A 26,237-nucleotide genomic window follows, 5' to 3' on the forward strand; every position below is an offset into this window, starting at 1 on the left:
TGTATTTTTATCATTACTAATGAGGCTGAACACATATTTGTACTTACTGTCCACTCCTTGATCCGTTAAATTGCTCATTTTGTCTTATTACTTTACAGTAGTTCTTTATACATTCTGAATACCGATCCACTATCAACAATATGACAGTGGCAAATATCTTTTCCCAGTGTGTGTTCCAAGTATAACTTGTCTTTTCATTCCCTCTAGAAAAGAACAGCTAATTAGTTATGTTCTTATGTTCAACGTAGTAAAATTTATTCCTCCTTTTATACCTTCTACATTGCATGTCTCACAAGAAATTCTTTCCTTTGCTTACTAGCAAATCAAATAATTTTAAAGAAATTAAAAACTCAAACTCTCTGTATTCTAATTTCACCTTTTGCTTTTATGTATTTCACTGATTTGTTCAAAAAGCACTAATATGTCCAATATTAAGAATAGAATGTTCCCTGCATATGCTTATGATGTGACAATGTCACTAACTATTACGGTTCTTAAAGGAAATTGGTGCTGCTTGCTAACTATTATCAGAAAAGATTACTTAAAATGATTTACTTAAAACTGACCCAAACAATTTTGGTTATCTTTCAAAAATATTAAGTATTTCCTACCCCCAAGATCATAAAAATAATTTTCAATATTTTCTTCTAACAGTTCACCAGTTTGTCTTTTACACTGGAATTGACTATTGTATATAGTATAGGGTAGAGAAATTAAATGTATATGTATTCTTCATGGAAAAAATATTCATTTCTCTTTTATCTAAAATGATAGTTTAGCATATGTCAGGATACCTATGCTTTTACTTAAAATAATATCTAAAGAAAGCACTTGAAGACTTTATATTCATTTTTTATTCTATCCTTCAAACTTTTTCAAATGAATACTCCTGAAATTAATCTCATATAACACTATAAATAATCTTTGTCTTTTTTATTCATTTGTGTTCTAAATATTTTTCACATTTCTACTCAATCTTCCTAACGATTACCTAGAAATCTTTCATTATTTCAGTGAAGTTCTTAGATTCTTCAATGGAATGAATGTTTGTGTTTCCTCCTTTCTCCCAAATTTATATATTAACTCTAATCCCAATTGTGGCCATATTTAGAGATGGTGTCTCTAAGAAAGTAATGTTAAATGAGGTTGTAAAGGACAGCTCTAATCTAATAGGATTATGTATTTATAAGTCATGAGAGCTTATTAGCTCTCTGACATGTGAGGACACAGTAAGAAGACAACCAACTACAAAGAAGAACAAGCTCTCATCAGGACCTGAATTGGCTGGCATTTTAATCTTGGACTTCCTAACCTTGAGAACTGTGGGAAATTATTTTTTATTGTTTAAACCTCCCAGTCTGTGGTATTTGTTATGGTAGTCTGAGCAGACTAATCCACACTATTTTAGGATTATTTTAAATGTAGCTAATGCTATATTGACTGTGCCAGAGTAATGATACATTAAGATCTCAGAATTGCACTTTTTACAATAAATTCCCAGGAATAGATTTAGTAAGTTGAAGAACCAAACATATTTGTAGCTTCTAAAAATATTTTGCCATATTGTTTTCCCAAATAATTATATAATTATTCTACACCTCTCAACAGTACTAGAGCATATCAATTGCACATTAAATTCAAAAGTTTTGTGGTAGCTCTGTTTTAATATGATAATGGAATAAATATGATAGTACCTCAGGATTGCTTTGATTTTCAATTTAACACCCATATACTTAATTTTCAGTTGCTCCTTAATCACGTAGAGGCTAATTCCGTGACTTAGCAAAAGAAACTCTCCCTTGATTCACAGAGCTAATCCTGTGTACATACATTTGGTCAGTCATAAGGACATGATAACAGTTTCCTTACAAACAAATAAAATACTCTTAAGTCTACAAAAAAAATTCAAAGAGATAAGTTTATCTTATAACTTAAGTGCCATTAGCTTAGAAAAAAGCAGGCAGACAAAACGACTATGTTTTAAAACATTTATACACATAAAAATTACCTAGAGTATATATGTCTATATACACATATTTGCATAAGTATAAATTAACTCATAAAACAAAAATCTACAGAAAGCATTGGTTTGGGTGTGCTATTTTACAAGAGAAACTTGTACTAAATACCTGCGTACAACCACACAATGAAACTAAAAGCTACTTGGTTATTTTAATAGACATTTAGTCTCTTTTCATTATTTAAGAAAAGAGACATTTTCTGAAATATGGCTTTTAAGCTTTCAATTTGTAGGTTTTTGAATCAGGCCAGCATGAATCACAAAGAATCAATTACTACAAAGCAGTGGCTTTCACATTTCTTTAATATTTCCACTAACCTTATTTCTCCGGTGAGCAAAATAACTGCTGCTATTTGCTCAGAATTGGCAGCCATGAGCAGACTGGCTGTCAAAGATCCCCGTCTCTTGCACTAATTTCAAGCTCTATTGAACAGTGCTGCTGTGGCAAGACCAGTGTGCCACATATAATAGGAGCCCTGGCACTACTTGAGGATAATCTTAAAGAAACTTGTGAATATTGCTAATTAAAGGGAAAATGCTAGCATTTTTTTTCTTTTCTTTTCTCTCTCTCTTTCTCTCTCTCTCTCTCTCCTTTTTCTTGGGGGGGTTTGGTTTAATAAGCTACTTCACTGTGGTATATAGTTCATTGCTGCAATATTATCAATGGCCAGCAGATGTTATTAAAAAAAAAAAAAGTGGAATTTTATTCTACAAATAGAAAAAAATAAGCTAACAGAAATCATGCACCATTAAACTTGTGACAACAAAGAGGCAACAAGAGACAACAAATGTACTTTCCCAAGCTATTTTCACAACATTCTCTTAGAGATCTCTCTTCTCTGAGCCTATGTATTCTACTAAAGAAAGATAATCTAAATGCAATCTCCACTTCACCTGGAATTCCCTCTTTAGTGTCCATCTGATCTTTCACCCCTACCTCCACTACATAGTCTTTATTAGTTAGCAAATGATCTTCAGGTACTATCTTCAAACAAAGGCATTCTAATCACTTTAACTTTTTCCAAAATGTGTGGGTTTTTTTACTATGTTATACCTGAAATATATGTAAATTTGTCTATATTATTACTTTTCAATCATTCCCTTTTAAATGTGACTTGTCTTTCTCAGATTCAGTGGGTTCCTTTTTCTCTGCCCACTTGGGAAGTTAAGGATTTCCTAGGTTTCTTCTTTATAGCTTTCTCTTCCCAACATTATTTTATTCCCCTAGTAGTCTTATCCCCTCCTGTGGCTTTAACCATCACCTGGATGCTGATAACTCACACATATACTCTTCCTATGTTGTTCTCCTAGGAGCCTGAGATATATTTTTACTTGCTATTTTATCTCTCTACTTAATCATAAGCAGACATCTCAAACTCAATCTGTTTGGAAATGTTTAGCAGTATGGATTAAACCTGAACAAAAGCACACTCTCAGATCTGGAATTCCACAACTTGGTCTAGAATCCACAAAAATGTGGGCAAATGGACATCAAAAGATTTATAAGACTGCTAATAGTATCTTTGTTTATAATTGCCCCACTGGAAAAAAAAAGAAAAGAAAGAACAGTAGATACATAAATTGGAGTAATTATAAAATGGGAAACTGTACAGCATTGCAAATAAAGGTACCATGGCTAGGCATAGCAGTGTCAAGTAATCTTGCAAACATAATCCTGAATGACAAAAGCCAGGATAAAATGTGTATGCTGTATGATTTTATTTACAGACAGTTCAACTAATCTTTGATGTTAGAAGACAAGATATTATTTCTCTTTGAGGAGGAATATGAGTTGCTGGGAAAAGTTACAAGTGGCTTTTTGTGGGGCTGACCATGTTCCACGTTCTATCTTGATCTGGGTGCTGTTACATGTATGGCCACCTGGTGAAAATTGATCAAGCTGTGCAATTATGGATTGTGCACTCTTTTGCGTACCAGTTATACCCCATAAGTCATTTAATACTGTCACTTTACAAATGATGATAAATTCCACACCACCACAAGAATAACTAAAAATATATCTAATCATGATATTGTCGCAAATAAAATCCTTCAATGTTTTCCAATTGACTCTAGGTTGAAAACCTAAATATCGGAGCATGGAATAAAAGACCTTTGTAATCTAGCTTTTGTTAAGATCTAGCCTCAGCTCTTACCATATCTTGGCCACATTAACCCAAATTCCTTATGTTATTTTTATTAATTTTTCTTTATTATTAAAGATTTATTTTTCATTTTTATGTTTAAAAACTCAAATATTATTCCAATGTAGTACACCTTGACTATAGGTGATTAAGCATTTTCTTCTTTGCATTTCTGTGTCCTTCTCCATGTACCACTTTTGTAGCTCCTATCCCAATAACTATTGTTCCTGTTTTTCTAAGTAATAGGAAATTGCATAGGAGCTGGGAAATAGAGGGCAGAATCTTCATACACTAAGGAGTATCCATTAAAGATTAAGGAATGTAATATTCTGCAAGATTTTACACTCTACATTATTTGTAATCTATTTTAAAATTGGAAAAAATAGTAGCATTAAGAAATTGGTATAAATACCAATTTAAGATTTTCTGAACCTGAATTATCCACTAGTAAATTAAGGATTTTATCTACAGTCTAAAGTGTGCATTGAGGACAGCACGGGTGGTCCAGAGGTTTAGCACCACCTTCAGCCCAGGGTGTGATCCTAGAGACCTGGGATCAAGTCCCACGTCAGGCTCCCTGCGTGGAGCCTGCTTCTCCCTCTGCCTGTGCCTGTGTCTCTGCTACTCTCTTTGTCTCTCATGAATAAGTCAATTTTTAAAAAGTTAAAAAAAATAAAGTATGCATTGAGTAACAGAAACTAAAACAAAGTGTATTCAAATGATGGTCTACAAAGGCATAGAACATATTGCTCAGCATATATTCTGAAATGTAACTGGATCTATCAACATCCATAACTAAAAATATAAATATAGGCTCATGAAATTGAAGTAGGAGAGAGAGGTTCCTGTCTCACGGAGTTGAAGAATGAGGACAAAAGAGAATGAGTAAAGCAGTAGAGTTTTATTAAGCAAGGATACACAAAAAGCTCTCCAGAGTGAGGAGTCCCGACAAGGTTGCCAATGTGAAGGAGGAGAAAATTAAGGCCATTCCACCTTAAGTTCAGCGTTAGCACAAGTATAGCCATCTCAGGCCCTTGTGAATAAGAGCTGAATTTTACCTTACTTCAGTTGGGGGGAAGGTGCGAGACAGCTTAATGCCCTAGAAAGCCCCATATCAGAATGAGAACAGAGCTTAATGTCCATGAAAGCCCCATATCAGAATGTAAACAGAACTTGAGAAATCCCTCCACCCCTTCTGGAGGTCCCCTAGACCAGCCCATAAAACTAAGCTGGAACCCACCTTGGCGTCCAAGTGCCTGCTCTGCTGTGTCGGGTATACTGAGACCCAAGCTCCAGCTTGTTAATAAATCCTCATGTACTTGCAACAGTGTCGGCTCCTTGGTGGTTTCTCGGATTCGAAATCTTGGGCACAACAGCCAACATGGGCCTCTACTGACAGTCTTATTTAGAATTGACCAAGAAGCTTGTGGCCTTAACATTCTTATGAAGTTTTAGTGATAACATCTTTAATAGCTTGCTTCCTTTTTAAAAGATACTAATTCTTTGTTGCTCACAAGTGATTGTTATAACAAGACCCCACTTCTGACACCTAGGTAAGGTGGTCTGGTTTCTTCCCTTATCTCTGGTTTCCTGACACTGCCACATTTTTGGGAGTTCTGTGAGCCTGATCCCCTAGCCCCCTACCTATGTCTCCCTACCTAGCCCCACCTATCCTTTACTCAGTGAGACCTTTTGGATGTGTATCCGTGGGTCATATATTTGGGGGATGATTGCCAACATGAGTCTGGGGTGGGAGGGAATAGATATAAAGAAAGTTTCCAAAGGGATTTTTACGTGTTGAAGTAGACTTACAGGATCCTGGGGGTTGGGCTAAGATTGCCTTTTACCTTTAGCAAAGTGTTAACACCCAGTTAAGTCCCTAGGGGGATCTCACCCTGCCTGTTTCAAGGACTTACCCATGGGCTATAAGTTCTATGGAAATTTTATTTTATTTACATTCCTTCTACCTTTGTTTCCCACATCACTATGGGACAGGAATCTCTATCAGTTAACCATTTCTTTTTCCTTCCCTTAGCTTTAGCTCAGGTAGGAGTGTCTGAGGAATGTCACAAAGATCCCACCTGGGGGGTGGGGGATTGTGGGGCAGGGAGAGTGGTGTCAGCTTGTGCTTTATACTTAACTTGCCTTCTGCTTCCTGATCAATATTATTCAACTATATATTACAATGTAATTAGTCTAGGTTTGCTTCTATGTAGATTATAAACAATTAAAATTAAAGTACAAAATAAAGGGCAGAAGAACAGGCCACCCTAAAATCTGTCTCCTAGGAATAAGAATTATTTTGAGGTGATTATTTTGAGAAACATCAAGTAATATAGAAGCTCTGAAAACTCAGCAGAAATTACCCTTTTGTAAAGGAAATTTACATTTATAAAGAAAATATTTGTAAGAATATATCTCTATTATTACCAGAAACAGATATCACAAAATAATCTTACCAGTGGAGAAGGCAGTGGTTTAGTCTTCATAATAAAACTTACCCTTTTTTGCTATGCTTTTCCTGGTTGCCTTCTCATAATTAGCTTCCCTCCCTCACACCTTTCTTTTGTCTTTAGGAATAAAAAAAACAAAACAGAACAACAACAACAACAACAACAAAAAACCAGTAGTTTATTAACACATATAGTTCGGGTATACATGGAAGCTACCCAGGGAAAATGAGTAACGCTCCAAAATAGCTTAGGACTCAGGCTTAAATGTCATCTTCAGTTAAGAGAATTTGGTAGGGCATAGAGGAAATTATCCATTTCTTTCTTCCACTACAAAAGCAAATGAATTAAAGAAAAAATATTTAGGTAAAATTATTATTCGTATTACTTTGTATTCAGTAATGGAACAATTTTTTAAAAAATGAGATTCAGTCAAAATTAATTCTACAACTTTAGAGTAGTTAGGTAAGCATATTCATTTAACTTATATTTGCAAAATATATTTCAATATTTAAAACTGTCTTATAGGTGGATTCAATCATTGTTCTGCCACTTATTTGCATTTGTCTTTGAATATTATTTTATCGAATGGAGAAAAATGCATTATCTGTAAAACTGGAAAAACAATGCTCATCTTGCAGAACTGTTCTGAGATTTTTGAGATAAAATATTTAAAATGTATAGTAGTTTGCACACTGGAAAAATCTGTAAATGTTAGCTATTATGATTTTTAGTACTCTGAATTAAGTTATTTACTTGAGTACAAAATTTAATGAAATTGCTGAATTTACAACTCAACTTAAATGATTATTTAGCATCTAATAATTATCAGTACTTGTAATGTAGCCTCTAGTTTTCTTTATTGACAGACCAACCTCTATCTTTTCTCAATGACTGCATTTTTTGCTTATAGTTTTATGTCTTCAGAACTTGGCCTCTAAGTATGTATGCCTGTAGTATGGTATGAAAATTGGCTTCTCTTTGTCCCTGGTTCCTGGGGAAAAAACCCTCTAAACCCTTGGAATTTCCTGAGTGGTAGGGGTGTCTTTGTTATACATGGCAGGACCCTAGGGTCATACCTGAATTAATGCTAATTAGGTGACTAATGGTTGGCTCCAAAACAGTTTATGTTAATGAAATGACTCATGATGGGGACAGAACACAGCAGAAGTGATTAGTGGATTGGAGCTTTGAGCCATGTGAGATCAGCCTGCCCTCTTGGGAGTGGAGAAATGCTAGAGATGGAGTTCAACCACAGAGATTTACTAAATCATGCCTACATAATAAAATATCAGTTCAAGCTGGTCACCAAAGGTCAGATGAATTTCTTGGTGATATATCCTGATGTGAAAATTAACATGTTCTGAGGATATGGAAGCTTCTTGTTTGCTCCCAGAGCTTTCTCTTTGGGTCTCTTTTAGCTGGCTGTTATTTTCCTCCTTTATAATAATATCACAACCATAAGTATAGCACTTACCTGAGTTCTATGAATAGTACATTCTAGCTAAATTTTCAACCTGAGAGGTTAGTGGGGAAACTGCTCATTTGTAACCTGATAGTAAGAGTACAGGTGAATCCAGAGCCCATGATTGGTGTCTGATGTGAGAGTTGTCTCATCAGGAGCTGTGCTATTAACCCGTGAGATCTGATTTAATTCCAAGGAGTTTGGATCACAACTGCATTTCAGTAGCAAAACAAAATGTATGGCTGGGAGAAGTTAACATAAATAAAATAAGTGTTTCTATTCAATGTGATAGATACAATAGAACATACCTAGTCTAAATGAAACATCTGCAATTGACTTTAAATTATAGTTTCTGTGTATAATTTTGAACTCATCATTGCCAGCACTTTCAATTTTGAAGAGAAAGAGCAAATCTTTACTTTTGTATGAAATCTCATGTTTTTAAAAATGTTGCCAAGTAATTATAAGTACTGGGCCAAAGAAGTAAAAAATTGGCTGAATTTAAGTCTTTTACAATAAAGTATATCCTCAGTCTAAAAACTGCAGAATGTGGAGTTTGGTGTAGAAAGAGAGAGATGAGAGGAAAGGAAGCAAGCAGGCAAGGAGGGAGGAGGAAAAAGGGGGAAAGAAAGTATATTCATTTGTTGGAAGGACAATGCCTTATGCTTGAAAAAACTGGGAAATTATATTTTAGAAATATATTCTAGGAATTTCACTTTTAGCTCTAACATATAGTAGGATATAAGTGTAAACATGTAAAGAACCTGGAAATCATCGAGCTTGTCCTTACAACCAGAGAAGACAGAATAAACTGGAAATCAACTATTTCTAAGCATTTGAGGTCTTAAGGAAAACTGTCGTCTAGAAATCTCAAGAGATAGATGAATACATAGTCACAGTCAAGATCTGCCTTTCTGCATCAAACGCTGCTGGAGCCATGAACAGATAGCAGTATTAGATGACACTTTTGATGAATTACTATAACCTGAATGTGGATTACCATGGGACTAAGAAACTCCTGCAGCCATAGTCTTACTGGAGTTTACAATTTCATGTGTATCACCTGCAGGAAGCCCACCAGGTTCACAAAATAAAGTTCTAAATCTAGCAGGTGAAGAGGGAGAGTAATCATTTTGAACTATGCCCAGAATATTTTCTATAAAAGTCTACTTTGCAAAGACCTACTAGAGCCTTATCTCAACTTGAAGGAGGTCATTCTTTCCAGTCCAGCACCCTCTACCCTTTTTTTGTCACCTAAGGCATAAAAAGCTAAGCCACTGGAGAAACACTTTGAAGTTCATAGACTGGGGACCCAAGACCACTAACAGACAGAATAAATCAATAAGATTATAGAAAACTTACCCTCCCTCAGATCTACCATCATACCAGTAGTTCTCTAGTATAATAAAAATGATTTAAAACAGAAAGAGTGGCAAGACAGAAAGTCTATTTAAGGAGGAGTCAGCAGAGTGTCAAAAAACAGGGACAGTGGAGGGATTAAAGCCTCTAGAATCTACAATGACAGAAATTATTAGACACAGCTGAATTCATAACAAGATTAACATGAAACCTATCACCCAATATGATGTCTTTCAATAAAATTTGCAAAACATGCCAAAAGGCAAGAGGAAACATTGAAGAGAAAGGGACAATGTCAAACCAGACTCACATCTGATACTAATATTGGATTTAACAGATAGGGAAATTAACTATGATTAATATGTTAAGGGCTGTCATGAAAAAAGGTAGATAACATGCAAGAACAGTGGTTAATGTAAGCAAAATGATGTAAACTCTAAGAAAGTATCAAAAAAGAAATGCTCAATCAAAAACACTAGAACAAAGATGAAGAGTTCATCAGTAGACTAGCCATGGTTGAAGAAATAATTAGTGAACCTGAAAATATGTCAATATAAAATTCCCAAAAGGAAATACATAGAAAAAAATAATAAACCAGAAAGAAACATGCATAAAACCTTAATATCAAGAGGTATATCATAAATATAATTGTAGTAATAATGTGACAAAAAGAGAATTAAACAATAAATACTTGAAATTAAAATGGCGATAATTTTCCAAGTTAACAGTAGACAGCACAGCACAGATCCAGGAGGCTTGGAGAATACCAAATAGGTTAAATACTTAACAAACAAAAAAATATGACAACTAGGAATATATTAGTCAAAATGCAGAAAATCCAAGAGAAACTCTTGAAAGAAGCCTGGAGGGGACACCCCCATACCTAGAGAGGAACAAGAATAAGAATTATATCAGGCACTGAGAGACAAGATGAGGGTGAAGTGAAATATTTAAAGAACTGAAAGAAAAAAAACCCATCAACCTAGAATTCTGTAGTCAGTGAAATTATGCTTCAAAAGCAAACCAGAATACTTTCTCAGACAAAAACTGAGGGAACCTATCAACATGATTCATGCCTACAAGAAATGTTAAAATACACTATTCAAGGAGAAAGAAAATGATAAAGATCAGCAACCAGGATTTATGTGAGGAGGAGCATCGGAGAAGGAATACATAAAGGCAAAATACAATCTTTTACTTTTCTTATTCTTTAATGATCTTTAATGTCTAAAGGTAACAATGTCTTTATGTATTTACTGACCATAATATCTGGACACTTGATACAATTAATAGCAATATCCCAAGGGACAAGATGGAAGAATTAGAGATGTATCATAAATGCAACCTACATGTAAAATGGTATAGTGTTATTTCAACACTGACTTAGATTAGCTAAAAAAAATAATTAGAAACTCTAGGACAATCACTAAAAATGTTTCAAAGTATAACTGATTTGCTCAGAGAAGAGATAAGTGAAATATATGAAATGACCAACTTAAAGGAAGCAAAGAAAGAAGGGAAACAGAATAAATACAACAAATAGAACCTTATAAAAACATAGATATTAATCTAACTATAAAAATAATTACTTAAAATATGAATGGTCTAAATATACTGATTTAATTATCACTTGTCAGAATGGATAACAAAATAAGAGCCAACTATTTTGTCTACAAGAAAGTCATTTTATTTATTTATTTTTAAACATTTATTTATTTATTTATGAGAGAGAGATACAGAGAGAGAGAGAGAGAGAGGCAGAGATACAGGAGGAGGGAGAAGCAGGCTCCATGCCGGGAGCCTGACGTGGGACTCGATCCCGGGACTCCAGGAATCGCGCCCTGGGCCAAAGGCAGGTGCCAAACCGCTGAGCCACCCAGGGATCCTCTAGAAAGTCATTTTAAATATAAGGACTGAGATAGATTAAAAATCAAGGGATAGAGGGGCCCGTGGGTGGCTCAGTTGATTAAGTGTCTTACTCTTGATTTCAGCTCAGGTCATGATCTCAGGGTTGTGAGATGAGCTCCATGTTGGCTTTGAGCTGAGTGTGGAGCCTACTTGGGATTCTTTCTCTTCCTCCGTCCCTCCCCCTGTGTTCACTCACTCTCTTTCTCTCCTATGGGTGTTAAAAAAAAAGTAAAGAGATAGTAAAGTATATATGATCCTAACATTTATCCAAAGAAACCTTGCATAGGTATATTAATTTTAGAAAAAGGAGACTTGAGAATAAGAAAAACAGCCATAAAAAATAATATTATATAATGATAAAGAAATCAATTCTCCAAGACAATCTAACAATCTTAAACATGTTTACATCAAAACAGAGTGTCAAAATATGTGATGGCAAACACTAATAGCATTGTGAAGAGAAATAGACAAATCCACTACTGTGATTAGATACTTCAACACCACTCTTCCAGTAAATTGATAGTTCAATGAGGCAGAAAATCAATAAAGATGCACTTAACCTGAAAAATATATTCTCTATATTTAATTATCTGTACACATATTTCCACTATTATTTGTACTATAACTACATGAATTTAATATAAAAGTTTAAGTAATTCGAGTGAAAGATGTTTAAACCATGCAAAAGAGCTATTTTATTCTTTCTTTGATTGCCACGACAATGGTTTTTACAGGGGATAAGAGTCTGTAAGAAGCTGTCTTAATGATAGTGCTGAAGGTTATATGTCAAAAATAAAGTGGATTATTGTTAAAAATCTAGAAGTAATCAGTGTTAGATATTTTCACTGGCATGTAGGTTTTATAGATACTTAATGCTATTAAATATAGCACTATTTAATTTTGTATAAGAAAAATTATAATTTTAATGCTAGAATTTTTAATACATATATATTTTTAAATATTTTATTTATTTATTCATGACAGACAGAGAGATAGAGAAAAAGGCAGAAGCACAGGTAGAGGGAGAAGCAGGCTCCATCAGGGAGCCCGACGTGAGACTCGATCCTGGATCTCCAGGTCACACCCCAGGCTGAAGGTGGCGCTAAACCGCTGGGCCACTGGGGCTGCCCTAATATATTTTTAATTCAATGAAACAACTGTTTTCTAAAATAATCTCTGGCTTTTGGAGATTCTTAAAAAATTATTACTGTATTACACTGCTCCATAGTATTAAGGATAAGTAATAGTATTTGCCACGTTTGATGATTTCGGTGATTTAACACAATAGAAATATAAGTTTCATTCTTATATTCTAAGGCAGGTCAGGCAGGTGTCCTTGAAAGCCCAGTGTTCACCAGGGATCCAGATTCTATCTGTCTAGGGGTTTTGCTGCTAAAATGCATGACCTGGCAAAGAGAGGGAATAAAAGATTGTGAAATTATAAGCAGCAGACACAATTTGTGCTCACATTCCTTTGAATAGAACTCAAATACATGGTCTCTCCCATGTTGGGGTTTGCTGAATATATAGCATTTACCTCTGCCACATGACTATATCAGGAAATTATTCTAAAGAATTGTAATCTACAGAGGAACCAAGGCAATACAATGGAGAAAAGATAAGCTCTTTAACAAATGGTGCTAGAACTAGACATTCACATGTAAAAAAACATGCCTACACACAGATCTTACATCTTTCACAGAAATTAACTTGAAATGGATAAATAAAACAAAAATTATAAAAAAATTATAAAACTTATAGAAGGTAATACAGAATAATACAATATAGGAGAAAATCTAGATGACCTTGGGTTTGGTGATGATTTTTTTAAAAATATATATTTGTTTTAAAAAAAAATTCAGTATTGTTAATATACAGTGTTATATTAGTTTCAAGTATACAATATAGCAACGCAACATTTCTACACATTATGATTCAGTGCTCAATTATGACAAATATACTCTTAATCCTCTTGAACTATTTCACTCATCTCCCCACACACACTTCCCCTCTGGTAACCATCAGTTCTCTATATTTAAGAATCTGTTTTTTTTGTTTCTCTCTCTTTTTCTTTGATTGTTTTGTTTCTTAAATTCCACATGTGAGTGAGATCATATGGTATTTGTCTTTCTGTGACTGACTTATCACTTAGCATTATACCCTCTAGGTCAATCCATGTTGTTACAAATGGCGAGATTTCATCCTTTTTTAAACGGAGTAATATTCCATTACACACACACACACACACACACACACACACACACCACCTTCTTTATCAATTCTTCTGTTGCTGGATTCTTGAGCTGCTTCCATATTTTGGTACAGTGAACATAGGCGTGCATGTATCTTTTCAAATTAGTGTTTTTGTATTCTTTGAGTACCTATCCAGTAGTGGAATTACTGGATCATATGGCAATTCCATTTTTAATTATTTGAAGAACCTCCATACAATGTTCCACAGTGGCTGCACAAGTTTGCATTCCCACCAACAGGGCATGAAGATTCCTTTTCCTCCACATCCTTGTCAGCACTTGTGGTTTCTTGCGTTTTGATTTTAGTCACTCTGACAGGTGAAGGATGATATCTCATTGTGATTTTGACTATGATTTTGCCTTGCATTTCTCTGATGACTAGTGATGTTGAGCATTGTTTCATGTGTCTGTTGGCCATCTGTATATTTTCTTTGGAGAAAAGTCTGCTCATGTCTCCTGCCCATTTTTAAATCAGATTGATTGGGGTTTTATTTGGCATTGAGTTGTATAAGATGTTTATATATTTTGGATAGTAACGCCTAATCAGATATATCATTTGCAGATATCTTCTCCCACTCAGTAGGTTGTCCTTTTGTTTTATTGATTATTTCCTTTGCTATACAGAAGTTTTCTACTTTTATGCAATCCCAATAGTTTATTTTTGCTTTTGATTTCCTAGGATACATATCTAGAAAAATGTTGCAATTGCTAATAACAGAAAATTATTGCCTGTGCTCTCTTTTGGGATTTTTTTATGGTTTCAGATCTCACGTTTGGGTCTTTAATCCATCTTGAGTTTGTTCTGGAGTATGGTGTAAGAAATTAGTCCAGAATCATTCTTTTGTATGTACTTTCCAGTTTTCCTAACACCATTAGTTGAAGAGACTGTATTTTCCCATTTCATATTCTCGCCTCCTTTGTTAGATTAATTGACCATAAGGGTATGGGTTTTTTTCTGGACTTTTTATTTTGTTCTATTGATCTATGTACCAGTGGTATACTGTTTTGATCACTATAGCTTTGTAGTATGTCTTGGAATTTGGGATTCTTATACCTCCTGTTTTGTTCTTTTTCAAGATAGCTCTGGCTATTCTGGGTCTTTCATGGTTCCATATAAATTTTAGGATTATTTGTTCCAGTTCTGTGAAAAGCACTGTTGGTATTTTGATAGTTATAGCATTAAATGTGTTGATTTTTTTTGGGTAATATGGATATTTGAACAATATTTTGTTCTCCCAATCCATGAGCGTGGAATATCTTTCCACTTGATATCATCTTCAATTTCTTTCCTTGATGTTTTATAAATTTCAGAGCACAGGTCTCCCACCTCCTTGGTTAAGTTTTTTTTAGGCATTTTATTATATTTGGTATAATTGTAAATGAGATTGTTTCCTTAATTTCTCTTTCTGCTGCTTCATTTTGGTATAATAATTACAACAAATTTCTGCACATTGATTTTGTATCCGGTGACTACTAAATTCATTTATGAGATCTAACTGGTTTTTGGTGGAATTTTTGGGGGGTTTTTGATATATAATATGTCATCTGCAAATAGTGAAAATCTTACTCCTCACTTATCACTTTTCATGTCTTTTATTTCTTTTTCTTGTCTCATTGCTGTGTCTAGGAGTTCCTGTACTATGTCGAATAAAAGTGGTGACATCCGCTGTCTTGTTTCCAACCTTAGGGGAAAAGCTTTCAGTTTTTCACCATTGAGTATGTTAGCTGTGGGTTTTTCTTATATGGCCTTTATGACGCTGATGTATATATTCCCTCTAAACCTACTTTGTTAAGGATTTTTGTCATGAATAGATGGTTGTGCTTTGTCAAATGCTTTTCTGCAAACTCTACTGAAGTAATTATATAGTTCTTATGCTTTCTCTTGTTGATGTGATGTACCACACTGATTGATTTCCAAATGTCAGACCACCCTCGCATCCTGGGGATAAATCCCACTTGATCATGTTGAATGATTTTTAATGTATTATTGGTTCAATCTGCTGTTATTTTGTTGAGGATTTTTTATTTTTTTAATCTATGCTCATCAGACATATTGGCTTATATTCTCTCTCTCTCTCTCTCTCTCTCTCTCTCTTTGTAGTATCTTTATCTGGTTTTAGTATCAGGGTAATGCTGGCCTGGTGGAATAAATTTGGAAGTTTTCATTCTCCTCCTCCTCCTCCTCCTCCTCCTCCTCCTTCTCCTTCTTCTTCTTCTTCTTCTTCTTCTTCTTCTTCTTCTTCTTCTTCTTCTTCTTCTTTCTTCTTCTCCTTCTTGAATAGTTTGAAAAGGATAGGTATTAACTCTTAAAGTGTTTGATAATATTTGCCTGTAAAGCCATCTCATCCTAGACTTTTGTTTTGGAGAATTTTTTGATTACTGATTCAATTTCATTGCAGGTAATCTGTTCAAATTTTCTATTTCTTTCTGATTTCATTTTGAAAGGTTTTATGTATCTAGAAATATCTAGATACATACATTGTCTAATTTGTTGGCAAGAATTTTTCTTAATATTCTCTTATAATCCATTGTATTTCTGAATCATTACTTGTTATTTCTCCTCTTTCATTTCTGATTTTATTTGAGTACTCTTTTTTTTTTTTCCCTTGATGAGTTCAGCTAATAGTTTATAAATTTGTGAATCTTTTCAAATAACAAGTTCCTGGTCTGTTGTACTGGTTTTTTATTTGTTTCCATTTTATTTCTTTCTGCTCTAATCTTTATTTCCTTTCTTTTTCTGGGTTTGAGTTCTGTTCTTTTTCTCACTCCTTTAGGTATAAGATTAGGTTCTTTATTTGAGATTTTTCTTGCTTCCTGAGGTAGGCCTGTATTGCTCTAAATTTTCTTTGCTACATTCTAAAGATTTTGGACCATTGTGTTATCATTTACATTTGTCTCCATTTATTTTTTGATTTTCCCTTTGATTTCTTGGTTGACATTCATTTTTTTAGGAGCATGTTATTTAACTTTCATGTTTTTGTGTTTACAGATTTTTTCTGGTGGTTGACTTCTAACTTCATGGTGTTGTAGTCAGAAAAGAAGTATAGTATGACTTTGATATTTTTTAGTTTGTTAAGCCTTATTTTGTGGCCTAACATGTGATCTATTTCTGAAGAATCTTCTATGTACACTTCAAAAGAATGTGTATTCTTCTGTTTTAGGATAGAATGTTCTGAATGTATGTTAGTATACTAGGTTCAATTTACCATTCAGTAACATTATTTCCTTGATTTTCTGTTTGGATGATTTACCATTAATGTAAGTGGTGTATTACAGTCTCCTTTTATTATTGTATTACTATTGATTACTTCCTTTATGTTTGTTGATAGGTACTCTATGTATTTGGGTGCTCCCATTTTGAATACATAAATATTTACAATTGTTATATCTTTTTGTTGGATTATTTCCTTTGTGATTATTTGGTGTCCTTGTTTGTCTCTTGTAATCACAAGTTTGTTTTAAAATCTATTTGTTTTAGGGATCCCCGGGTGGCACAGCGGTTGGGCGCCTGCCTTTGGCCCAGGGTGCGATCCTGGAGACCCGGGATCGAATCCCACGTCGGGCTCCCGGTGCATGGAGCCTGCTTCTCCCTCTGCCTGTGTCTCTGCCCCTCTCTCTTTCTCTCTCTGTGACTATCATAAATAAATAAAAATTAAAAAAAAAAGAGTCTATCTAAAAAAAAAATAAAATAAAAAAAAAATAAAATAAAATCTATTTGTTTTAAATGTTACTACTCTAGCTTTATTTTTCACTTCTTTTTGCATGATAAATGTTTTTTCCATCCTTTCACTTTGCATGTTTCTTTAGTTCTGAAATAAGTCTCCTATAGACAACATATAGATGTGTCTTGCTTTTCTCCCCGTTTTGTAAGCCATATTTTTTAAATTTTATTTTTAAAATTTATTTATTTGAGGGAGAGAGGTAGGGGGGAGAGGGAGAGAGTTGACACAGACTCCCTGCTGAGTGCAGAACATGACCCATGAGATCACTACCTGAGCTAAAACCAAGTCAGACACTTAACCAATTGATGCCCCATTAAAACAAACAAACAAACAAAAAAAAAAACAATTATTTATTTTAGAGAGAGAGAGAAAGAGAATCAGCCAAGCCTTTTGATTAGAACATTTAGTCTATTTGCATTCCAAGTAATTGTTATTAGATATGTATTTGCTCCCATTTTGTCACTTGTTTTATGGTTATGTTTGTAGTTCTTATTTGTTCTCTTGCTCTCTTCTGACATGGTTTGCTGTTTTATTTTGTGAAATAACTGGATTCCTTCCTTTTTTTGTGTATCTCTTACTGGGTTTTGATTTATGGATACCATTAGGTTCATATGTAACATCTTATGCATGTAGTTGTCTATGTTAAGTTGATGATCACTTAGGTTTAAATCCATTCTAAAAACACTTAACTTTCTACTCCCCTCCCCCCGTTTTAGCTGAAGAGTGTCATACTTTACATCTTTTTATTTTGTGAATCCTTTGACTGATTTTTATAGATATATTTAATTTTCCTGCTTTTGTGCTTTCTACTTTTCTCACCCCTGCTTATAAACTTTCCTTCTCATTGAAAGAATCCCCTAAACATTTCTTGTATGACTGGTTGAGTGGTCATAGCTCCTTTAGTTTTTGTTTATCTGGGAAATTCCTTATCTTTCCTCTTCTGAATGACAGCCTTACTGAATAGAATATTCTTGGTTGCAGGTTTTTTTCTTTCAGCATTTTGAATATATGATGCCACTTTTTTCTGGCCAGCAAAGTTACTGTTGAAAAATCAGCTGATAGTCTTATAGATTTTCCCTTGTTTATAACTCTTTTATTTTCTCTTGCTGCTTTTAAAATTATCTTATCATTGTGTTCTGCCATTTTAATTACTGTGTGTCTTGGTGTGGATATCCTTAGGATGAATTTGTTGGGGGCTCTCTATAACTCCTGGATCTAGATTTCTGTTTCCTACTCCAGATTAAGGAATTTTTCAGCTATTATATCTTCCAATAAATGTTCTACTCCTTTGCTTCTTTACTCCTGCAATTCTTATAATGCAAATGCAATCCCTGTTGTTATGCTTGATGGTGTCACTGAGTTCCCTGAATTTATTTTCATTCTTTAATAGTCTTTTTTCTCTCTCCTGTTTAGTTTGACTGCTTTCAACTACTTGGTCCCCAAGTCACTGACCTGTTCTTTTGCTTCCTTTAGTCTACTATTTATTCCCTCTAGCATATTTTAAATTTCAGCTATTGAATTTTTTGTGTCTGTTATGTTTTTTATCTGTTTGTTGAGGGTCTCCCTGTAACCCTCCACTCTTTTCTCAAGTTCAGGGAGTATCTATATGACCATTAATTTATATTATCTGATAGGCATATTACTTATCTCTGTTTCATATAGCTCTCTTGCTCTGATTCTGTCCTGGTCTTCATTTGGGGCGTATTCCTCTGTCTCCTCATTTTGTCCAAGTCTCTATGTCTGTTTTTATGTGTTAGGAATGTTGGCTATACCTCCTGTTCTTGTAAATGTTGCCCTTATGAAGAAGAGGTAATATAGTGCCCTATTTATCAGAACCTGGTGCTTCAGAGATATCTCATATGGTTTTTGCTTGCACACTACTGTTATGGCTGAGTTGCATTTGCCTTCAGTCCAGTCATCTTCAATGGTCCTCTTTGCCCGTTTCAGGCATTGTTTTGTCTCTGTGTTGTTAGTGCGCCAGTCTGGCGCCACCTTGGATTTGAGTTAGGTCATACTAGGTATCTATCAGAACTGCAATTGCCCCAAATAGCATGGTGCTCTCCCTGTTTTGCCCCCCGGGGAAGTTTAATTGGTGGTTGTGGCCTACAGTCAAACCAAATGTCTTCCTTTAGCCCACTTCTGGGGCTGCAGTTAGACTGATGTATATGGTTATCTTCCTCCTCTCCCTGGGGCAGCAGTCACTTTGGAGTGGTGCTGTCCTTTGTCAGGGTGGCTTATACAATGCCATGCCTGTGGCACCTCTTTGGATGTCTTCCTGCTGAGGCCAGGTTGCAGGTGGCAATACATGTGATGTTAGCAAGGTTTGCACAGGTCTTCTTTAGGAGGGGAGCTTCAACTCCCCTGGAAAACTCTTGCCACTTCCAGGCTGGAGGGAGCAGGTTTACACAAGACTACCGGGATGGGGTGCACTGTTAGTAAGCTAAATGGATAGTGTTTGCACTGCACTGGTTCTTACAGGTGTCCATGTATCTAGACTGGGTGTGGGGGAGGAAAATGGCATTTGCCAGCTCTTTTGTTCTTGGAGAAGTCTCTTTAAGATCCATGCCCCATGCAATGTAGGCTCTGAGATTGGTAAACAAATCTCTCTCCTATACCCCAGGCATTTTTCAAACTACAGCTTCCATGAAAGAAAGAATTGATAAGCTAGACTTCATTAAAATTGAAAATCTCTGTTCTGCCAAAGACAATGTCAAGAGAATAAAATGGCCAGTTACAGACTGAAAGAAAATATTTGCAAAACATATGTTTGATAAAGAAGTTATTCAAAATATACCAAAAAAGCCTCTTAAAACTCAATAATAAAATCACAATCCAATTTCAAAAATCAGCAAAGACCTTAACAGACACCTCACTGAGGAAAATACAGACATAGCAAATAAGCATTTATAAAGATGCTGCTAATCATATGTCCTTGGTGAAATGCAAATTAAAGCAATGAAATACACTATATAATTATTAGAATGGCCAAAATCTGGGACGCTGACAACACCAGAAGCTGGTGAAGATCTGGAGCAATATGAGCCCTTATCCATTGCTGGTTAGAATACAAAGTAATATAGCCCCTTTAGAAGACAGTTTGGTGATTTCTAATAAAATTACATGTGTTCTTACAATACAATCCAGAAATTGTACTCCTTGGTGTTTTCTCAGAAAAGTTGAATATTTATATCAAAGTGTAAAGCCTACAAACAAATATTTGTGGCAACTTTATTAATGATTGCCAAAACTTGGAAGAAACCAAGATGTCCTTCAGCAGTGAATGGATAATAAACTGCTACATCCAGAGAATAGAATATTTTTCAGCACTAAAAAGAAATGAGTTATCAATCCTTGAAAAGACATGGATGAGACTCAAATGCATATTACTACATGAAAGAAGGCAATCTGAAAAGACTTCATACTATGTGATATTCTAGAAAAGGTAAAACCATGGAGACAGTGAAAAGATTAGTGGTTGCCAGACATTAAGAAGATAGGATGGATAGGGAGAGCACAAAGGATTTTGAAAATTACTCTGTATGATACTGTAATGGTGGCTACATGTCATGATATATATGTCCAAGCCCATAGAATGCACAACACCAAGAGCAAACCATAGTGTAAACTGTGGATTCTGGGTGATAAGAATATGCCAATGTATCTTCATCAACTGTAAGAATTGTACTACTTTGGTGGGGGATGTTGATAATGAGGGAAACTATCAGTGTGTGGGGTGGAAGTATATGGGAAATCTCTATACCTTTCTCTCAGTTTTTTTATGAACTTAAAACTCCTCTAAAAAATAGTATATTAGAGAAAAAAATTTTCAGTTGTAGGTTTAAAGTGACACTGCTTAACTTGTGCGTTGATTCAGAATTTGTAATTCATATTAGTTTAAAGCTATTAAAAAGTCTAGTCACTTAAAAATAACCTAAGATTAGATTAAAAGATTGAATACATAACTTAAAGAAATAGTAATTTAACCTTGCAAAAATCACCTTAAAAATAACTGCCAGACTTAAATTTTATTACATAAATTTTGTGACACATTGGATGTTTACAGGTTTCTGCACAATGTAATAAGTTAAAATCAAAGACAGGAATAACTCTATCACTGTTCCCTCCATAATTGATGTGTAAGCCATTAAAAGTGACCATTTCCAAACATAGAAGAACCTGTAATTATAAAATAATTTAATTTTTTGCTTAGCAGGATTTTTTTAAATTCTATTTTTTTCTTTCTAGTAGCTTTAGAGTTTGCAAGTATTTTAAAGAAATACTCTTCAACTTAAAAATCATTTATAAAATGATAGATATGTACCAAGTTTGTAATCAACAGGATTATGCTGTCTTATAACATTTTAGAAAGTTTTTTTATGTCTCTAGCTCATGTAATAGTTTCTTCTTCTTCTTGAAAACTAAAATCTGTTTTCACAATCTGTTTATCTCTAATTTAAGTACAAGATTTCTTGCAGTTTTTTTTTTAATTATGACGGCAGTAGAATGAGATGAAAATGTGCCATATCACCACTTACTATAATATTCCCACTATATTTACATATAATTCCCCAAATTATATTTAGATATTGAAATAAAATGTTATTGAAAAAAAGTGATATTTTAATGTTATTGGTTTTAAATTTGTACAAACTGTTTTTTTTTCCCCAGGTTAAATGACTGACAAACCTCTTCAAAATAGCAAATCTTAAATGAGCTCTCCATTATAAAAAATGTGATCATTATTTGAGCACTGCAGCAGCATAATAGATAATAATAAGGGGTCAGAATTAGCTTTCTTCATCATAATTTATATGCCTTAATGAGAATGGTCAACTTACTAGCCATGACATTTAATATAATTGGAAACATTCGATTATCACATTTACATGTAGTAAATAAATATGGATAGTTTAACTGTTGAACATAAAAATGTTATACAAATATTTAAGAATTATGTTAATGTCTGCACTGAAGCTCATATTATAGAACTAGTACAAGAAAAAGGCAAAAGGAAAAAAAAAGAAAAAAGGAAGTTTTATAGAGATTAGAATTGGCATGCCCTTCAACTGTTAGAGTTCATTTTTCCTTTAGTTAAAAAGAATCATTTGAATAAAATACATAAATATTAAAAAGGCAATTATGCTTTGTTACCAGGACGACAGAAATGAAGCACATGATAAAATAATGGGAATAATTTACAGCTCAGTGGGACAACCATAGAGACAATAATCTAATGGAAAAGGCACATTTATTTAAAAAGAAAATAAGATCTCTTATCTAAGCTCATCTTTAATTTCAACATTAGTGCACCAGATGATAGTAAAGAACCCCACATTTCAAATCTTTCAAAGATGTTTTCAGTAATTCATGGATGATTAGGAAGTAACATAACTGCTTTAATGCAAAGAGATTTCCCTGAATAGATTAGCAATTCCATTCTATTTAGGAAGAAAATGCTTTCACTTCCCCAGAAACCACTTGGTTCTGTAACAAATGATGGGTCCATACAAAATCCTTTAGACTGCAGGTAGGTCTGACCCAACTGTTAAAATTCCACAGCTATCCTTACAAGGGTGTAGTATGAACACCCAAATATAAAACCTCCCCACTTAGAGCCTCAGAAGGTAGAAAATACTTTCAGCCTACGTAAAAGGGTACATTTAAAATTAGCTTAATCTGCCATCTCTTCTGATGATAGCTGATAAATATTTTGAATAAGAATCCAGTAGTCTGGGAAATGTGATTCACTTGTAATTCAAGACCAAATGAGTATAACATAAAACTAACATCAAGAAAAAGAATTGCAAAAACCTGACTGGAACTAATAGTAGGTCTCTCATAATGTATACTTATCACTTTAATCAACAACACAAACCTAAACTGGGCTCTGGCTCTTTTTATAAACTTTGACCACAATTATATGACAAAGACTGCTATCTGTACATATCGTAAGTAGCCACAGCAGCATAAAGAGAACTCCATACCTTGGAGAATTCATCCAAATTTGAAAATGTGTTTGGGGGAGGGGATCATGAAAGAGGCCCTCAACATTCTTTTATTCATGAGATCATTGACTGCATTTTGATTGGAGACTAATGGCAGCTTATTTTCAAGACATTATTAATCCATAAAGAAGGAAGTTAGCCAGAGGACAAATACAGTTGGGGTTCACAAGTATGGACAGACTATGAGGGCTGGCACAAAGGGGAATGTTTATTTGAGTAATGATGCATGTCAGATTGTTTTTTTGGCCTATCCCTGGATTCCAGCAGAGAAAAAGAGCTGTAATAAAAATAGGTGAAATGAAAGAACTCTATCACCATATGTCAGTTTAAGAAAATAAGAGAAAAATCCAGTTCTGTTTTGTGGCTTACTAATGGACAGCAACATAATTCTGTGGGGTAGGATTTATGGCAAGAATGTGCTCTATATCGGCTCAGAATCTATCTATATAAAAGCACCCTCTACAACATTAAAACAAGAGAAATTTACCTGAATGGTCAGATTGTTTGAGAGTCTGGACATCACCCTCAGGAGTGACAGAGGATATCACAGTGGTGATGAAAGGTCACCCAGAAATGGCAGACAAGACATGGCTGTGATAGAAGAAAATGTAAATTGTGACCTTTGGAGAGGCCATGCAAAACTCTGCTGACCTACCTGAACCTGAATGGAAGGACTTAAGTGGAACAGGTTTCAGAGACTCAGAGAGGGGGGTCTGTTGTTATCAGAATCTCACTCTATCTTCAGTCTAGTGTGCCAGGAGTGAGAATAATGTGAGATAATTTAGACTCTTTAAAAGTACTTCCCGTCTTGAATAATCTGGTGCTTTGTAACTTTTGGATAAATTAGTCTAAATAACTAAATATATATAACCAATATATAAATGTAAAACTTTATATATAAATATAAATAAATGCAAAACTTATATAAATGCAAAACTTAGGAAGAACAACCACTAATTTTATTGAAGAACAACCACTAATTTTAATGCACATTATTACATTTGATCTTCATATCAACACTTGTAAGATAGATATTAATGTCCCCATTTCTCACATGAAGCTAAGAGAGTTTAGATAGTTTGTCTGGGGAATATCCACTGTGCAAATCTATAACTGGTTCTGGTGTCTTTGTTTTGTTACACCATGGTACCATAGAGAATCCTAGAAGAAAATTCCATCTCTGTTTGCAAAAATCAATATTTACAATTCCACATGAATGCACAGGTAGCACATTTTAAAAAGGCTACTTTTGCTTAAGAAATAATTGTATTTCCTTCTTTTTATGTTTTCTCATCAAAAACTTGAAATGTGAGAACAGTTAATACAATCTTGGTTGACCTTAAGATCCTTTAGGATTATTTTGTGATTTGACTTTCATGAACAAAGAGCCAGTGAAAAAATACAAAACAAACCATTGAATGTGTAATGGTGCTGACAAGCATCTTGCCTGGTTCCCTACCCTTAGGAGACTGTCATCCCATTTCATTGTCAGTTTATAAACATCATTGCTAAGTGGAAAGCAGAGATAATTCATTCAGTTCACTTAGGAAAACCTTGAACTTCAGGTCACCTAAACTAAATCTGTTTAAATCTCAGAAGTAATGAGAGAGCAAACATAAAATTATAGAAAATTCTAATGCTATTTTCATCGCAGGGAGTTCAGAATTACATTATGCAAGGGAATATAATTAACTCCACTGAATTCTACCCTAAGTATCATGTTAGAAGTGTAGGATTTATTATTAGCATAAATAGAACAAAAGCACAAGCCTGAAGTTAAATATCAGCGACATTGCCATCAATGACCAATGGGAAAGAAACAATCTTGCAAAGGAATGACAGGTGGTTAAAAGTCAAAGGAAGTGGATGAAAGCTGTAATTAAAACCATAAACTGTAAGTAAAAGAGCATGTAAACTACAGATCCATTTAGTCTATGGGTGAAAGAATAATTATATCAAGCTAAATGAAGAGCTCTTGCTTTCTTGCAAAGCTCAGACTAGAACACTTAAGGAAACTTCCCAACAGGAGCCAGAAAACCATTTTTTAATCAAGGCTGGCCTGATTCATTGATTTCTAGTAAGAACCTACATTTCCCAAATATTACCTTCCCCATACATGCAGGATGAGGTAAATCATATATCTCCTTCACAGATATGTGAAAAGACCAGTAGAATTAAATAGTTGAGAATATATTTGGCAGAAAGACAATACAGTACAACTGCATCTCTACTGGCATAACAAGGCGTGGTGGAAACATGATACAACTGTGGGAAGAGTGAGACTGGAAACCCTATTTCCAAATTTGTCAGGAAACCAAGTAATTTCCACAGTGGTCAGTGGCTCAGTATCTTACCATCTACTAAAATATTTTTAAACACAGTTCTCTACCTATTCAAGTCAGCTTCCCAATTTAACAACATCACCAGTTTCATACAGTAAGAATCAGATTTTTTAAATTAATGATTCCTGTGGGCACCTGGGTGGCTCAGTCTGGTAAGTGTCAGCTTTTGGCTCGGGTCATGATCTCAGGGTCCTGGGATTGAGCCCCTTATGGGGCCCCCTGCAGTGGGAGGCCTGCTTCTCCCTCTGCGCCTCCCTGCTCTTGTACTCTCTCTCTCTCTCTCAAATAAAGTCTTTTAAAAAATTATTAATTCCTCTTGCTTCACAAGAAATCTATTGCTACTATCCTATTTCGTAAGGAAAGAGCTGCAAATTCTCGAAGGGAAACAAAGAACAAATGTTTTCTGAATAATAATGAAATTAACACTTTTGGAATTTCCTTCTCAAAATGTCATGCCTCGATATTATAATTTACAAAGTAATCTATTTACTTCATAATTTATTTGCCAATTCTTCCAAGTCATTTCCAAGATATACGGTTGCTTTGACAGTGACCTGAAAGCCACCCATG

General features: G+C 34.4%; 1 long non-coding RNA gene across 3 annotated transcripts in view; it reads right to left on the reverse strand.

The window, feature by feature from the left end:
- Positions 1-6,778: 6,778 nt before the first annotated feature.
- Positions 6,779-26,237, reverse strand: part of LOC102151477 — a 48,048-nt gene continuing 28,589 nt past the window's right edge. For all 3 annotated transcript variants that reach the window (XR_005368031.1, XR_005368032.1, XR_005368030.1), the window contains 2 exons: positions 23,813-23,916; positions 6,779-6,944 (listed from right to left, as the gene is read on the reverse strand). This is a non-coding gene — a long non-coding RNA (uncharacterized LOC102151477). The remainder of the gene's footprint in view (positions 6,945-23,812; positions 23,917-26,237) is intronic.

Source organism: Canis lupus, chromosome 12 (assembly GCF_011100685.1).
Source record: "Canis lupus familiaris isolate Mischka breed German Shepherd chromosome 12, alternate assembly UU_Cfam_GSD_1.0, whole genome shotgun sequence".
Lineage (NCBI taxonomy): Eukaryota > Metazoa > Chordata > Mammalia > Carnivora > Canidae > Canis > Canis lupus.